This window comes from Phyllostomus discolor, chromosome 15 (assembly GCF_004126475.2).
Source record: "Phyllostomus discolor isolate MPI-MPIP mPhyDis1 chromosome 15, mPhyDis1.pri.v3, whole genome shotgun sequence".
NCBI classification, from domain to species: Eukaryota; Metazoa; Chordata; class Mammalia; order Chiroptera; family Phyllostomidae; genus Phyllostomus; species Phyllostomus discolor.
The window spans coordinates 18,284,219-18,297,470 of record NC_040917.2 but is presented as its reverse complement, the minus strand read 5'-3'; the positions used below and the strand labels follow the sequence as shown (position 1 = coordinate 18,297,470).

Genomic DNA, 13,252 nt, shown 5'->3' with positions numbered 1-13,252 from the left:
GTATTTTCCAGTCAAGTGTTTGAGAGCTCCGGAAACTTCTTCTTGGGCTACGCACAGAGCAACCAAAGGACACGGTTTCGCTGTCTATAGTCCGTTTGTCCGTCCAGTGTTCGCCCTCCTTGCATTTCACTTCTGTCTTTGGAAATGGATAACCGCATCACCGGGCTTACTGCCCAGCGTGAGAGTCTGTGGGCTGGAGGCAGGACAAGGTCGGGTTTGACTTCTTGTATGTGAGGCTGCTATTCTAGTCACTTCCATGTCCTCCCCAGTGCTAACGATGAGGACATAAATCCCTAGGGAGAGCTGTAGAATCGGCTCGATGGTTCAAGAGGATGTGAGGGACCTGAGGGGAGCAAAAGGCAAAGGATGTTTGGAACAGAATGCGCAGCTGCAGCTGCCAGGGCACACCGGAGGAAGTCCTCCGGCTGCAGCCGGCCCGGGGGCACATCCCGGCTGGGCTCACCCCGCCCTCCGAGCATTCTGCACGGAAGCTCATGCGGCGGTGGGTGCCATGTTTAACGCTGGAATGAACAGTGATTCAAAAGATTATTTTATAAACCCCAAAAGCAAATTTCCTTCGCCCTTTTTTTTTTTTACCACACATAGCATTCACATTTTCTATTAAATAAATGTAAAAGCAACGAGGACAGTCTCTCTAAGATTGCCCCAAAATCCACACTCTAAACCCTCGGATTCCGGGAACGAGCTCGGACAAGAGGCCAAATCACCCCGGCAGCTGTTTCCACACAGCCGTTGTTCGGGAGGGAGCCCGGCGGTGCCGCTGAAAGCAGCTGTCACGTGGAGGAGACGTGAAAGCATCGATTGATGTCACAGTCTTCGGAGGTGGGTGCGGGGGGGGTGGGGTTTTCTCCGAGAAGAGAGAGGAGAAGGGTCGGGGGGCGGGGTACGGCTCGAACCCGTGAACAGTGGCAGAATTGTCTGCAGTGTTGATCCAGGAGCCTACAAAGGCCCCATTATCCCCCTTCTCCAGGCCGATGTCCCACCTGACAAATGGTAATGGCAACATTAGCAGCCCGGAGAGAGCTCCCCTGCCCTCTCCCGTGTGCCAGTGTTAAGGCTGATAGTGTCTCCTTCCCTCCCTCTTGCCCCCGCCCCCTCTCTCTGCTATTTTGATAGCTGCCTGCTGTTTGAGCAAGGCGCTGGGTTTCTTGACAGCTGAGGCCCAGGTGGCCCCGGTATCAATCTAAACAAGCCGACGTGAAACCGATCTCCCAGGGCTGGGACCTGGAGAGCGGGTGGCAACAGAGCCTTCCACCTTCAGCGGAGATAATTCTTTCATCTGGGGCGGGGGGGGGGGGGGGAGGGCAGAGAGGGGCCGACACAGGTGCCCGTGCTGCCCTTCTGGGTTTGTTTCTGAGACCCCGATTGTGGTGACATCACCCTATCAGAGGGCCGTCTGTTGGGGTTTGTTTATGCGGGTTGTCAGTGTCGGACCACGCACCGCCACACAGCTGGGATCAGCCCTCCATCTTACACGACGGAAAAATTGAACCGCGAAAGAAACTATTGGGCACAGACGTGGGGATGGAAGCAAACAAGGAAAATGCAACCTGGGTGGAAATTTCCATAGTTTCAAAACAATCTGGAGCGTGTGGGCGGACGAGAGGCTGACAAAAATACATACAGTCGACTCTTCGTCGTGCCCACCAACAAATCCAACTCATTGAATAGGGAGCCCAGAAACAGTGTTCTATTTGGGTTTTCCAACTGACCGGTGAAGTGCTCTGGAAGGAGGCTCATTCAGCTGTGCTTTGGCTTGCGAGCCACTTAGCTCTGGCGTGGCGTTACTCTTCGGGGCAGCGTGTAAATTTAAAATAGAAGTCAGAGTGACCTCGGTGTTGGTTGAACTTCATGCTGTCAGTGGAAAGAAAAACACCTCGTCGAGAGAAAATTAGTTGTGCTCAGGAGCTCAGCTCGGCGGCATGAACAGGGGAGCCTTTCTCTGGTTTCTTGCTGGGTCGGAACGACGGGAAACCGAGCGTGACCTCCGGCGGCAACACGGGCGCAAACACGAACCCTTATCTGTTAGAGCCGTCCTGAGAGAGGGCTAGGTTTTTTAAACCACAACAAAAACTGACTAGAAAGTGAAAAAAATCCTGATGACAACTGGCCCTTCGGTTTCCATAAGACTAGAATCAGCTGATGGTGGGGAAACCCAAACTTTTCCACTTCAGGTACGTTCCAAAAACTCAGTATGAACGTATAGAGAGGAAACACCACCACTAAGAACCCCCACCCAGCGCACTGAAGAGCATCTTCTAGGAGCAAACGGGTAGACCCCGCAGACTCGGGGACAACCTGCACACTCACAGGGGAAGGTCTAGAGATTCCCGCTGTCCCAGGCCTGCTCCGTGACTCCGTGTGGCCTGAAGTTCAACATGCAAACTCCCTGAACTACAATCTAACTTGACCTCCAATATTCGGTGCCAGTCGGAATGGTAAGGGACTTGCTAAGGTTACTGGGAAAACCAATGGCTGAGCATGTGGAAGGTGCTATTGAAAGTCTCCTTGCTATGTATTTATTTATTTTTTTAAGATTTTATTTATTTATTTTTAGAGAGGGAAGGGAGGGAGAAAGAGAGAGAGGGAGAGAGAAACATCAATGTGCGGATGCTGGAGGCTGTGGCCTGCAACCCAGGCATGTGCCTTAACTGGGAATCGAACCTGTGACGCTTTGGTTCGCAGCCTGCGCTCAATCCACTGGGCTACACCAGCCAGGGCTTCGTTGCTATGTATTTAAAGAGGTGAAACAAACCACTAACCTTTAGTTAGAACGGATCCCAGGCAAACCTTTTCAGAAGCATTTCCTAGGGCTTAGGGAGATAACATTTTGGGCTGAGGGAACTCAAGTCACTTCGATTCTTTACGCCAAACAACGGTATTTCATTCTCAAGTTGCATGAAATTTTCTGGAGGATCCTGGGAGTCCCAATGTTTGCTGAACCCATGATGGAACTGAGAAAAGGCATCGTTTTGATAATGCTGTTCTGCACTGCTGAGAAAAATGAAGGACCGGGCCCCTCCACACCCTGCTAATTTCACCGTCATGGCTTAGCGGATAACATTTTCCTCTGATTCACTGCCTTACAGAGGACTTGAGCTAGAACTGTAAGTATTTTGGATCAGTTCAGCCCAAGTGAACATTTTGTTCACATGCATATAATACAACGTACTAACGTCTCATTTTTCTGCGCCATCAAGGTGTAAACAATGCAATCTAAGTGAATCCTTCAGATAATGTGTTAACTGCTACATTCTAGAATCAAGTTCATTCTTGGCCAGCAGATGTTCAAAATGAATCACGGGAGCACATCCCTTTAACAGCACGAAGTTGTTTTCTAATCCTCACCATTTTGATCGCTTACATTGCGGTCTTAAGGACCAGGGCATTCTAAATGTAACTCATGTCCTGTCAACAAGCCCCATTTGCACGGGAAAGCCTCAACTGTTCAATTGCGCTGTGATGGCAGCGGCTTCAGAGACGGCCAAGGAGTGCGGGGCAGTTTCCCCTGCACTGGGTGGTCCCTTCAGGTCATGCTCTCAGGACATCGGGCTCAGGAAGCCGGCCTCCGCCCGAGCTCTGCCTCTCGCCTCTCTCCACTTCTCCCTCGTCCATCCCAAAGAGGTTTACGGAGCACCCACCTTGAACTAGAGAAACATTCAAGGCCAAAACCCACCAGAAGGCTTCATGCCTGTAGCCAAAGTGCTCACACTTGATGGTGACCATGTTCTCTGCTGCTCGGAAATCTTCTGACTTGTGTATGAGTTTGTGCCTGTGTCCTAAACGACTGGGGTTTCTCAAATTCCAAGTTCTAGGTTAGCGGGGCATTGGCTGGAGTTTGTCTTCTTTGTGCCTTTACTCAGGGGGCGGCACGTTGCTCTCCATCACGTTTTATGTCTTTGCTTCCAATGACCCACCAGTCATGAGGCTGCAGAACGTCTCCCTTACTCTCCGCAGTGAGGGGCACAGACCTCAGATCTTACAAGTGTATCGGGTTGCAGTGGGATTCGATGTTTGTAAAAGCCCCGGGTCTCCCAACCCTCTAACTCAAAGACCACGAGCCTAACTCTTTCCAAATCGTTGCTCTGATTTCATTCTCAGTGATGTGTCTGCTTCAGTGAATGTCCTCTCGCCGCCTTGCTTGTCCCCAGTTCAGGCCCTGCCTGGTCAGGAGGGGCAGCCCCAGCGAGCAGGAGCCGGCAGGGCGAATTTGCATCAGCCCACTCACTGCCCATGAACTAGTTTTACAAACAACGATGGAACAGGAAATAACAAAGCGCGATCCTTGAATGAGTGCTCCAGCAAACATCCTCCAGAGTTTGCCACAGCCTGTAAATGGCCCCAGCTGTGTTTCCACGGTGTATGCAAGAGAGAGGCGAACTCAAGAGACAAATTAAAACCTCGGATCTGGCCAGGGATGATTTTATAGGGAAGGTGCTCTGTTCTACGGCAGAGCCCGGGAGACACAAAGAGCTATACGCCAAGCCCCGCTGAAAATGCGGAGAGTTTACTTCATGTATTGTCTACCCAGAGGGATAAGGACTGGCATATATCAAAACACAGATCAACCCGAAGAATAAGGCCTGTTTTATGGCTGTGTTTTACCAGGAGGGGATGAGGGTATAATGTTTTATTATGAAACAACAGAAGGAACAGAACCTGTGGAGTTGGCCCGACCTGGGGAGGAAATGACTAGTGGGTGAGGGGCGCCACCTTTAGGCAACTGGGTGCATTGGCATGCACTAAGAAAAAATGATTTTGGGCTTGGTGAATATTGAGCTTTACAATATTTCTGAAAGTTATGTTCCAGGTATCTCGGGGTCTCACTGTACTTGGAATGAGGCTTCTCAGGCTTCCCCATGTTCTGGCCATTTAGTTACTGCCCAGAAGGTTGGTATTGGCTATCATGGCTCTTTGGCGCTTCCTGGAATACCCAAGTTGTACCCAGGAAAACAGGAGACTACGGAAAAGGCAGGGCCCGTCTTTAAGTCACAAGGCCTTCTAGGCTAGGATGGTACCAAAGGAAGGAATGCAGAGGCTGACTGATCTAACACCGTCCTTAGAGTCGCATAGCCCTGACCTTGACCCAAATTACGCTGTTTTGGAAGAGATTTATAGTAGCTGGTTGAATAAACATGGAGTTTTCCAGATAAATAATTTAAGTATACAGGTAACACAAGTAGCATGTAGGTGTCGAGGCCTGTCACAGGGACTCCCCACCTTGAGAAAAATCCAAAAATAGCCACGTGGGTGCCCATTACATTGGAAACTGAAAACCAGCCAAGGACACGGGGTCACCAAGCCAGAGTGGGATGGGGTCCTATTCTCCGGAGAGAACTTCAAAAGATCACAGAGAGCCCCGGCTGGCACAGCTCAGTGGATTGAGTGCAGGCTCGAACCAAAGCATCACAGGTTCGATTCCCAGTCAGGGCACATGCCTGGATTGCAGGCCACGGCCCCTTAGCAACCGCACATTGATGTTTCTCTCTCTCTCTCTCTTTCTCCCTCCCTCCCCTCTCTAAAAATAAATAAAGTCTTTTAAAAAAAGATCACAGAGAATGAGAGGCCTTACTCCCACCCCAAACTAGGGAGAAATAATACTGAAAACGCCTTCCTTCCAGAAGCGTTTCCTGGAAGCTCCAGAGAGTTCCACCACCGCTCACAGATTCTTCATGGGGGGGGGAGCCACAGCCTGCGGAGGTCCCAGTGCCCAGGGGGGAGAGCCCAGCCCAGGGGGTCTCCATACGGCCGAGCCCTGGGCTCCCCCGCAGCCACCACGAGCACCCTCCTCGGTCACAGAGTCCTCCCTGCGGCCCCTGAGCCTCGTCCCCACGGAGTGCCTCGGGAAGTGGACCGGTGGCCCGCAGCACCTGTCCCGGGGTATCTGTACACAGGCAGTCAGAATTGACCCACGAAAACATCCAAGAAGCAGTTTGGACAAGATGGACTGAGTGCTGAGAGGCTGTGGACGGGCCAGAAAAGCACAGGCTGGGGGCAGGGAGTCAGTGTTTGGCACGTGTCTCTGTCTGTGTCTGTCTGTCTGTCTGTCTGTCTCTCTCTCTCTCACACACACATACACACACACACACACACACACACACACAGAAAATGCTGAGTCACCGTTCCTTCTTTCCATTTTGCCCTGATTCTCTCCTTCCCCTCCTCTGAGGAACGGCAGCTGCCTGACCCCCGTGGCCCGGAGCTGGGCTGCCATACCCAGGCCTCTCTTGGATGGACAGTTACTGCAAGGTCTGACGATGATTCTCGGGTGGCACTGACTTGAGCAGCAAAGCATCCCCGGAGGTCGGCCCTCCTCCTGGTGAGGCTGAGGGGCACTGAGAGCCACGTTGTGCCCACAGGTCCGGGCACAGCCCAGCAGCCTGAATCACCTCCCGTCTGCTCCGGGTCACAGGCGGGACCAGTTACCAAACCCTGGCTCCCTCCTTCGAACCCACTGTGTGTTTGCCACAAGTCCTTTCTGACGGAGCCAATCGGAGCCTGACAACAAAGGAAAGGATTTGGCCAAGAATTGATCTGGGCGATGAACTTCATCTTCTCACTAGCATCAAAACGGCTGGACAGGTGCAGGCCTGCCATGGCGGTCCCTCTGAGGGGGGAAAGGACTGGTTCGCAGGCAGAACCAGGCCGGCAGGCAGCCCAGACGGCATGACCGATGCCCCTGAAACCTGATCCAAGCGTTTATCCCACAAGTGTCTGTCGAGTTCCTATGAGACTGTCACCTCCAATGTCACATCTCAACTAATCCCCCAAACAACCCAACACTGTAACTGGAAAAGACACCAGCGTTCAGGCTGCCTGTCACTAAGCAATGACAGCGATGGAATCATTTATGGGCGCTTTATTCAGATGGCCGGAGATCCGAGAAGATGTTGGGTTCATACCCTAACAAACCATCTTCCTTCTCTTTCCTGGCCGGATCTTCTATAAGGGGGTCGGGGAGGACAAACAAGGTGCGGTGAGGGCTTTGAGATTCAGGGAGGATTAGGTGAGCAAGCTGCAGCCTTCCTGTTCTCAGCAGCTAGCTGTTCCCAAGGGGCGGGGGGGGGGGGGGGGGGGGGGGGGGGGGGTCCACACAAAAGGCCCGGATGCCTCCAACTTGGCCCCAGGCGGTAATCTCTAGCCAGTGCCCCAGGAGGCCAGCTGCTTTTCCCAGAAGCCAGGATGGGCCTTACCTGTACTTTCTGAAACAAAAGCTTAACATACACATTACTTGCTAGACTTATAACTTTTTACCTTAAGCTAAAATTTTCCAAGTCTTGAGTCCCCTATCATTCCCCACCATTAGTATTAAACTATCTCATCTCTATGAGATCAGAACTTAGCATTGGACTGTCCGGTGTTTGGGGGTGGTTGGGAATACACCTAATTGCAGACCTACATAAGGAGGCACACTGTGTGCAACAACAAGCTATGACACTGAAGAAAATGACAAGGATAAAAACAATAAATGCCTCTCAAAGACCAGGTGTGCTAGGCAGCCAGGAGGTTAGTTTAGACAAGTTAATACTAAAGAATCTTTCTCTCTGTTTTACATTATACATTACATTATTCACTTGCTTTACTTTTTGTTCTATGAGCTGTGAACTATCAATTACAACAGCAGAGTCCTTTTACATTTTTCACATCCACAATTATGCTTACAAGAAGGCAGTCTATAGCTGCACAACTATCCAGTACTGCTCTTCTAACTTGTCTTACTTAGTTCTTGACTAATAGCACTGATGGCTTGCAAGGTGGCATTCAAAGCTTTTGCCACAGCGCAGGCTAATCTGCTCATTTCTACATTAAATAAGTTACCATGGTTGGCATTACAAATACAGTTAAAGACACATATTCAGCAGAGCTAAAGAGGTGTAAGTCACTGATGCAATCAGGAATAAAGGAGACATCCCGTCGAACCCGGGTTAAGTGGGGCATAAACACTGTCAGTCTTCCCAAGAGCACGGTCCCCCACAGCTGTTTGCTGGAACATAGGAATAGACATTTTACAAGTCAGAAACCATCCTGTTGGCAGTTTAACAGGAGCAAAAGCATAAGATACACCAGTGGTGGTGGTGCAATTCATTTTCACACCTGCTGAGAACACAAGGCAGTTTTAACACAGTTGACACAAGTTGCACACTCTCTAGCTGGGGTACATTAGTGACCAACCTTTAAGGAAAACATTTCCCTGTCTTTATAGTTACCACTGATCCCAAATTATAAATATCAGAGTAGGTAATTTTCTCTTCAATGTCATCAAACACAGTATAATTTGTAAGGCTTTCTAAAGGAGTACAGGCATGTATAAGACATGAAGTGAAACTTTTGTTCAACACGTTCCTCCTGCAAAGTGAAAGTTAGAAATATTCGGAACAATTTTGCTAAATATACCCAAATATTTTCATCTTGTTTGAATGGAATAAGTTGTCCATAATAAGGCTTTAAACAGGAGGTAAAGAAAAGAACATAAGTCATTGTTTTTCAAAGATCACTTTCAGATCTTCTTCCAGTGCTTTCCTTATTCTGGTGTGATGAGGCCAAGGTTTTTTTTTTTTTCCTGCCAGCTTCACCATGGCGGGGGTGGTGAGGAGTATGTCCCAAGGTCCAGTCCACTTTCCTCCTAGTTGGGTTTTTGGAGATGCTGTCATCCAAATCCTGAGTAGCATTTTGTCTGCAGGCTCAAAGGAATGCAGCGAACCTGTGGGAGAAAAGTCTTCTAATACAGGCAAGGTCATTCATCACAGCTAAGGTCTGACTTAAATGTTGTACATATTTTTTTTTGCCTTCAGGTTTTTTTATCCATATACATATCTCTCACCCCAATTGTGACCTGAAATGGCTACCTGTACACAATTTTGTAGTGACTCAACTGAACCCCACTTCGAGGAGCCACCCTTATCCTGAGCAGGGCAATAATAGGTAAAGCTTGATCCCGATGAAGATTAGCATCTTGACACAGTTTGGCTATATTGTTCTTCAAGGTGTGGTTCATTTTCTCTACTTTTCCAGAAGCCTGGGGTCTCCACTTAATTCCTAAGATTTTACTAACCTTCTGTGTGATTTCTGAAACGAAAGCAGGTCCGTTATTTCTCTGAAGGCTGTCAGGGAGACCAAAGTGAGGGATTATTTCCTCTAATAATGCTTTTACTACTTTGGAAGATTTGTCTGTTCTAGTGGGATAGGCTTCTACCCATCCTGAAAAGGTGTCCACAAAGGTTAACAAATATTTCCACCCTCGGAGCCTGGGCATCTGGGTAAAATCTATTTGCCAGTCCTCGAATGGGCACTGTCCTTGATATTGCTTTCCTTCTTTCCTTTGGAGGGGTTCTGTTTTGGGGTTGTTCTTCTGGCATACAACACAAGTAGCAATTACTTTCCTTCTTTCTTTAGAAACTCCAGGACCTGTGAGCCACAGTTTGACATAGGTGGTTAATGAGTCTTTTCCACAGTGTGTGGCCTCGTGCAAATGTTTTATGGCTGGCTCTACTAAATGTTCAGGAAAACACTATAGCTCCTTCCTTCTTCTTTTTCTATTGGCTATCAGGACCTTCTTCATTACAACCCCATGCCTTAACTTTTTCTAAGTCTGCAGTCGAATATTCAGGGTCAAATTTTGACACGTCCAGAACAAGTACCAATGGCATTATAAACATTCCTTTAGCAGCCTCTTTTGTTGCCCGTGCAGCCAGATTGCTTCCTCTAGCCACTTTAGTGTCCTCTTTCCGATGCCCTGGGCAGTGCGTGACTGCCACCTGTAAAGGTACCTGAACAGCCTTTAATAATTTTAAAATTCCTGCTGCATGCTTCATCTCCTTCTTATTTGGAGGTTAACAGTTCTTTGTCTTCCCAGACGAAACCATGTGCATGCAAAATCAGGAAAGCTCACCTTGAGTTGACACACCCACTCACTCTCTTTCCGTGAGACAATTCCAGTGCCCCTGTCAATGCAGCCAGGTCAGCCTTCTGGGCAGAGGTTCCTGCTGCAAGGCCTTGGCCTCCACTACTCCTTGAAGAGTCACAACTGCATACCCAGCTTCTCTGCTTCCTTTGTCCGTATCACTGCTTCCCTCTGTACAGACAGCCCAGTCTGCTTCTTCTAGAGGATGGTCCTGTCAATCAATTCTGCTAGAATACACTTCATCAGTTACCTCAGCACAGTCATGTATTAGTGCAGCCGAGGCAGGGTCTGGGAGAAAAAAGCAGGAATTACTTTCCTTACAGTTTTGAGGGAAACGTTGGGATTGTCGAGAAGAAAGGGCTTGGTACCTGCCCATTCTCCCAGCAGTCAGCCACATATTTTCCTTTTGCTCCAGCAGGCTCAACACTTGCTGCAACACATACCTGGCATAGGCTGCCCCAAGGGAAACTTTTTCAGTTTCCTCCAAGAGCTTGCAGCTGGCTGCCACTCTCAAGCAGGCTGGTCACTCCTGGACAGTGTGATTTAATTGCCTTGACAATTATGTGATGGGCTGCAAATGTCACTAAGCAATTGGGCGAGGAATTCTAGGGCAACACCCTGTTTCTCACACACATATCACTAAAAGGGCTCTAGTAGGCTTGAAAGCCCCAAGGCTGGTGCTGAAGCCAGGTGCACTTTCAGGGACTCAAAGCCTGAGTGCACTCCTTTGTCCACTCTACAGGGCTATATTCCAGTCCCTTCAGAGCCTCACACAGTGGATTAGCCGTGAGCCCAAAGCTTGGAATTCAAATGCAGCAGTCACTTGCATCTCCAGGAATCTCCTTAACTGCTTCCTGGTGTTGGGAGGGGTCCTCTGTGGACTTTTGCTGCCTGGCCTGCGCCTGCTCAGGGATGCCTTTCCCCATTCCCTCCAGGAGGCATCTCTCATAATGCTCTGAGAGAGGAAGGCCATCCCTGTTAGGGTCCCAGTTGGGCTCGGTTACAGGTATTGCCCTGGGAAGGCCCAGAGCCCCATCTGGATTTTCTCGGTGTAAACCTCCAAGCCTCTTCGTTTGCCTTATCCAACACCAGCCTCTCTCATCCCCCTCACTGAAGCAAAGAATTCAATGAGGCTCCTATGTCTGCCCAAGTGAGATGATAAGTGGCAAAAACTGACGCAACCAAATCTGTCATTTTAGCAGGGTTATGTCCATAAGAAGGGTTTGAGCTTTTCCAGTTTAACAGATCCAATGTATAAAACAGAGTATGTGCCCAATAACACCTAGCAGACTGGCCTTCTGGCCTTACTCCCACTGAGAAGTCTGCAACAAGGATATCGCCCTGCCCCGGTAGGGGCTCTTCTTCCACCGAATCTGGTTCCTTGACCGATTCAAGACAGCGATGCCGGTTCAGGCGCACTTTTCCCGTCTCACTCACAGGAGTGGATCCCCTGGGGCTGCAGGAACTCCGACCAGCCTGCAGTAGTCTTAATACCTAGATCTTCCTGGCCCCTCTCCTCTGACCTTCCATCTTTCATATGTAAATTCTCTCTTCTCTGAGCCATTAACTGATTTTCCTCTTTTTTTTTTCTTTGTAACTCTGCATGCATCTTTATCATGTAAACCCAAAAACTTCTAGATAAAGCAATTTGTCCCACTTCCCTGATTTTTGACAGAACAACTCTAGTTACAGTAGAATACAGTAATTTAAAGACCCATCCAGGGACCAGCGCTCTCCTGAGTCTAAGTTACACAGGACACAAACAGAACAGCACCACAACAAAACGACGCAGGCCTTCGATATACGCTCACGAGCTGACGAATTACAACTGGCCCTAAGGGCCATTTCACAGAATGGAGGCTTCCCCCCCATTCTACCAGACAGAACTCCACGGAGCTCCAAACAGAAGGTACCCAGCACAGAACAGATGACCTAAGTTGTGACCCGGGATTTCAACCTGAACCAGAAAGCGCAAGGATTCCATCCAGTGTGATGCACGACGAGAGGTGCTGGGAGCGAGGGGAGGAGAATCCCCAAGTGAAATCACTTGGCAGCTGCTTGGGATTCTCTGACTCCAAACCCCCAGGGCCTCCGAGTCCAGGTAGCCAATGGGACTCCCCGCCAAACACCCAGACTTACCGGAGAGTCCCAAAGTCTGTCCCGGCACGGAGTCGCCAAAATATGTAACCAGAAAAGACACCGGCATTCGGGCTGCCTGTCACTACCAAATCCAATAAGCAATGACAGCGATTGAATCTTTTATGGGCGCTTTATTCAGATGGCCGGCGATCCCAGAAGATGGCGGGTTCATACCCTAACAAACCATCTTTCTCTTTCCCGGCCAGATCTTTTATAAGGGGGTGGGGGAGGACAAACAAGGTGCAGTGAGGGCTTTGAAATTCAGGGAGGATTAGGTGAGCAAAGCTGCAGCCTTCCAGTTCTCAGCAGTTAGCTGTTCCCAAGGGGGGTGGGGGGAGGGTCACACAAAAGGCCTTGGATGCCTCCAACTTGTCCCCAGGCGGTAATCTCTAGCCAGTGCCCCAGGAGGTCCGCTGCTTTTCCCAGGAGCCAGGATGGGCCTTATCTGTAGTTTCTGAAACAAAAACTTAACATACACATTACTTGCTAGACTTACAACTTCTTACCTTAAGCTAAAATTTTCCAAGTCTTGAGTCCCCTATCAACATGACAGGCATTCTTGTCATCGCCATTGGACGGGCGCGGAGCTGACGCTCAGAAAGGTAAAGAAGTTTGCCCAGTGTGTCTGCAGAATGGAAGGAACCCATGGGCAAGAAAAGTTTAGGCAAGGCTGCCACCTGAGACAAACCAGCAGCCAGCGCAGAGCTGAAGCAAAAGCCCTGCACAGCGGATACAGGGATTCTAAACCAGTTTAAAAAAAAGAAAAATTCTAAAAATTCTCCAAAAGTTATCATTTTAAAAAGCTGGAAGAACAGGTAACAAGTAGAGAAGTGAAAATATTTTTAATTACCATCATGCACCCTTTATGTTGTGCGATGTGGTTTCTATGCAAGTTTTATATTGTTTATCTCGTTTGTACTTCCCAACCAAACATGGAAAGTAAGCTCTAAGAAAGACAGCACACCATCCCTGTTTTGCAAGTTAAGAACCCCGGTGTGCAGCAATTAAATATCCCGACCCTGGGTGACGCAGTTCCAGAGAGCAGGACGTGGGACTCTGCACTTGGATGTCAGTCTTTGTCCTTTACAATGCGTACACACCCTGGGAGAGCCAGCCAGCCCAAGGTCGCCTTTCTCGGGTGTCACTAGAAGAGATGGTTTAAGAGAGACTCAACCCCAGGGGAGCCAATAT

At 49.2% G+C, this 13,252-nt stretch overlaps 1 long non-coding RNA gene across 1 annotated transcript in view; it reads right to left on the bottom strand.

Annotated features, from left to right (window-relative positions):
• The window catches only part of LOC118498286, a 31,790-nt gene extending 19,656 nt beyond the window's left edge, over positions 1 to 12,134 (bottom strand). The window contains exon 1 of the long non-coding RNA XR_004900807.1: positions 11,815 to 12,134. This is a non-coding gene — a long non-coding RNA (uncharacterized LOC118498286). The remainder of the gene's footprint in view (positions 1 to 11,814) is intronic.
• Between the last annotated feature and the right edge of the window lie 1,118 nt (positions 12,135 to 13,252).